Consider the following 4,732-nt stretch of genomic DNA (forward strand, 5'->3'; position numbering starts at 1 on the left):
GAGGAGGGCAGTGCCGAGGGCATGCCCAGGCGCGTGGGGCACCCCCGGGCCCGCGGGGCGGCCGGTGCCGGCCGAGGAGGAGGAGGCGGGGTGCCGGGGGTCTCGAGGGCTCTCAGCCCGGGTGCACGCTCCCATTGTCCCCGCGAACAATGGGGCAGATGAGCTGCTGCTGGAGCTGATGACACAAGCCCAAGTGCGGGCAGCAGCTGGCGGGATGCTAAAGGGAAGCACTGTGTGCGCTCCAGCCCTGTGTGCGCAGCTAGGGTGGCAGCCAGGCCTGGGCATCCCTCTCCCGCTGGTCCTCCAGACAGTCCCCAGCTTCTCYGAGGATCCGAGCTCTTGCCACTGCCTGAAAGGGAGAAACATTCCTGCCTTTCCTTAACCMCCTTCTCTCTGGAACAAGGAGGTTCCTGGCTGGCCTGGAGTGCAGGGTACCCCTGCATCCCCTCTCCTCTCCTCTGGAAACATCCACAGGAACCTGCATGGTGAGAGTTAATCATCCTGGCCTGGTGGTTTCTTCATAAATAAGCAATGCTCATAAACTGCTTCCACTTCTAGAAGGCGCAGCGGGTAGGAAGAGTTAATGCAGGGAAGCCGTTTCCATCTCCTGTAGCTTGCATTATTCATCTCTCCAGCACCTAGGGCCAGGAACAGAGAGGGGAAAGCGAGGCCAGGGGTTGTGGATGGGCAGAGGCAGCACTACACACTCGAGATCTTTCTTTGGCCAGCACCCTCCTAGTTTTCCCCTCCCCACACCTTGAAACCCTCCAAAACAAGGGGATCTAAACAAGGGCTGCTCTGGGGGTCGGCTGCCCATCCAGGACTGGTAATGCTGCACAACCCAGGACCACCCCACCATGGGTACAGCCGTTTGCTGTCTTCATGGGGTCATGGGCAGTCGCTGGGGAAGGAGTTCACCAGGTGGAGGAAGGGAGTTTTGCCATTGAAAATGGTATCTTTCCCCAGTTTAAATTCATATGCAGAGACCATGGCTGCCTTGCAAGGAGGTTGGATGCAAGGCCTCTGGCCACTTGCACTGCAGTAAAGAGACCCAAATCTGTGAACTCTGAGCCAGGAAACAAATTATCTGGCAACTGCTGTCTGGTTCAGTTGACAAAGATGTTCCTCCTTCCCCAGAGACTGAAGTCCCTCAAAGCTCAGCATCATTGACCTCAAAGATCAGGTTTGCCAGGCACAGTTCACCCTTCCCTGCAGCTGTGCAGAAGACAACCAGCCACTGCTGAGCGCCAGCGTGATGCATGCCTTCATCTGATGAGAGGCAGTGAGGAGGAGCTTGGAGCCAGCAGCCAAGCAGTGCTCATACTGCGTCTGGGGAGCAGATGGAGCAAGCTGAGAGCTCTTTGCCTCCATCGCCTCCCACTTCCATGCTGGGTTGGCTCCCCTGTGTCCTGGCTGGCTMCTGCAACAATTCCTAAGCCTCTTGTAGGAAGGTTTTGCTGGCCTTAGGCAGGAAAGGCTACGGACAGAAGACGGTCGCCACCTCCCTCAGGGCTGGTGAGCCCTGGCAGATGGACACTGGGCTAGACGGACAATTGCTCTGCTCTGGTGGGGCAGGAAAGCTGCACTGGTGGGGCCCTCTGGCTCCCTGAGCCCAGCAGAGTGGAAATGTGGCACTGCCAGACGAAGCAGGGGTTTACTGTGTGGGTCTCTACACTGCAATGAATACTCGCTGCTGGCGGCTTCCCAGCAAAGCCTCCACCCGGGGCAGGCCACCACGACAGGCCACCGCTGTATTCCCACTCTGGGGCATCCCTGCATGACTGCGTTAGAGCACGGACCTGGGACTTGCTGCTCACCAGAGCACACCTGCAAATAGGAACAGAGGGGAGGGAGGCGGTGTTCCTGCGGGTGGAAGTGCCGGTGCACGCGCTGGAGCTGATCCCACTCCCGGATCACTCTGTGTTAGGCTGAGGTCTTCAGCCTCTGGGGCTTCTCTGTACCCAGCACATGGTCATAAAACAGGCAGAGGCAACCAAGGAGGGGCTCTGCTCCCTCCAGGCAAGCCTCCAAGGCAGAGCGGGGGCCTGGGCCAGCCAGCCACCTCCCTTGCTACGCTGTCGTGTCTGCCCTGAGCACGGCAGATCCCGGACTGGTGCTGCAGCAGGAGCCCTGCCTGCACCTGTTTTCGGTGGCTATGCACTGCAGGCTGGAAGGAGGGGAGTAGTCTCCTCCACCCCTGCTCCATGCAGTGGTGCCRCAAACCCCAAGGGCTGCATATCTGGGCCATGCTCCATATAGCATCCATGGGGCCTTGCTGGGCTCCCAGGGGCTGTTGTGTCTCTCCGATCAAGGGCAAAGCAGCCTCTGCAGCCTCCCCTTCTTGTCTCTCATGGATGAGGTGGGAAGTGGCTGGGTTTGGCTTAGCGCTGTGAGTGGTGTGAGTGCTTCGCAGCCCTCCAGCCTGCTGGTGCTCTGGGGCCAGACGGATAGCACTGATTCTCGGATGCCCTTACTCATCCTGTAGCTCTCCAGCTGCTAATGGCCTCTGGGAGGATGCCAAGGGTCTCTTCCTCTGAAAGAGCTGCTTTCAGGGCCTGCTGGCTAGGCCCCACRTGTTCCCCCTCTCCAGCAATTAGCAGGGGGGAGCGAGCGGTTGCTGGTGGGGACGGGCTGCTGCGTGGGCGTCCTGCTGTCGTGTTTGGAGCAGGACCCACAACGCGTTGCCATGCAGTGATTCACGAGCAGCAGGGAGAGGGAGAAAGACTCTCTTCTTCCCACATTTAGGGGCAGGATGAGGGCAGGAGAGAAATGTTCCTCTTGGGAAGGATGTGGGCCCACATCCCTCCTAGAGGAAGGGGGTCTCCTGCAGCTGGACATCACTGGGGCAAAGTCAGCCTTCAYTGCCTGCTGCAGCGCTGCCAGATACCTGAGTCATGGTCCTCAGTGGCTCTGCTGCCAGCCATCCTYCTGCAGCAGCTGGGAGCAACGAAGCCCCCAACACACCCCTGCAGAGCAGTAGGACTCCCTGCATGCCCAGCCATGCCAGGATCCGCTCTGGACAGGAGGTAGGGGCAACTGGGCTGATCTGAGCTCCCAGGAGGGCTGTCTGTGCCCTACCTCTGTTTGTCCATCTGTCCAAATGCATCGACCCACGTCTGCCTGTCCCTCCCTGAGCCTTGTGCCTGCTGGTGTCTGTTTGTCAGTCTGCACCACTGTGCCACACTCTGCCTGACTGGCAACCTGCCTGTCTCCAATTGTTCCTGTCTGTCCATCTTTCTGCCTGACACCTGCCACTGCACACACTGCCCTGCCTGCCCCCCTCTCCATCTGTCTGTCTGTATGTCACGATTAATTTTTCTCTTACACACTCTTCCTCTCCTTTGGAAGCAGTCTRGGGGGGACCTTCCTCCATCTCTGCATTAGGCATGACCTGAGGGCCGATGCTCTTTGGTTCGTGGACAGCAGCCAGGCTGCAATCTGCAGTGAGGCTCCACCAAGCTGGGAGAACTTCTGCAAGGAGCCTCCTGCAAATACCAAGGCAGGAAGCTGCCTGCCAGCACTGCCCAGAAACTGCACAATCACGCCTGCCTCCACAGCACCACCAGCCACAAATTTAAAGGTAGCTGCAGTCATTTGCAATGGGCCTTGGGCAACTGCGTGACTTCAAAAGCCTGCCCTTCGAGCTTGAATTCCCGTGTTGCCCACTCYCATGTAGCTGGGGGCTGTGGAGGAGACACAACCCGCGGACATGTGCAGCTGAATGTGTGTCTGCGGGCACACGTGTGTGCACATTCTTACTTGCTATGTTTGGATGCACACCTGCTTGCATTTTTAGCAGCACAGCAACATGCATGACATGTCTGTGTGTTTGCACTGCGTTCACCTGCAAGGTTGTGCCACACCGTAAACCCTGCCATCAGATAGCTGCCRGTCTGTGCCATCCACAGTCAGCAGTGCAGTCGCACGCAGGTGATGTGGCTGCGTTTGATGGCCACGGTCTGGGTCCATTTGACACCCAGCTGCCACAACAGGACCAGGCCTTTGCTCTCTGCACAGCAGCAAGCTCCCCCCTGGGAAGCCTGCTCTGCMCTCCCCAGGCATCACGGGACCCTCAGCCAGCCTGCATCTCAAGTCCTGTTTGGGGCAGCATGCCCACAGCCCACTTAGCAAGAGAGCACCAGGAGGCAAGATTTTACTGAACAGGCAAAACTGCTGCTGCCCAGCCAGCTTGCAAAACCTCAGCATTCGAATGACACCTGGGATCAGGTTCTGCTGGAGCGGAATATGACTTTTCATATCAACTTTCACAGTGCCAGCCATTTTTGTGGAGCCCAGTGAGGGGGTGTGGGAGGGGGTGAAGATGGGGCGGGCCATCCTGCAGCCCTCCGCTCCTTCCCGAGGTGCCTCCGGGCCAAATCCCYGGGGGAGATCGGCTCCCTGGCTGCTGCCCTCCTCTCCTGCCATCCCTGCCTTGCCCGGGGGCAGGGAGGGGGTCTTTGCCAGGCTATCCTCTGGGTCCAGAGGGGTCTGCCCGTGCAGAAGCAGCTCTGCTTAGCCCCTTCCCCACCACGCGATCGCTGATGGGAGCTTGGGAGGCACAAACCCTCCTTAAGGTCCTCACTGCCACCAGCGCTTGGCCTAGAACATGAGGTGTGGGGCCACCAGCATCACGGAGCGAGCCTCATCCCTGGGTGCCCCCTCCCCAGCGTGGGGGAGGCGGGGGGTGGGTACCCTTGCCGTGCGGCTCGGGGCGGGGGGGGCTCGGTGCAGG

The sequence above is a fragment of the Rhea americana genome, unplaced genomic scaffold (genome assembly GCF_003343005.1).
Source record: "Rhea americana isolate MKP2758 unplaced genomic scaffold, rheAme1 scaffold_48, whole genome shotgun sequence".
Lineage (NCBI taxonomy): Eukaryota > Metazoa > Chordata > Aves > Rheiformes > Rheidae > Rhea > Rhea americana.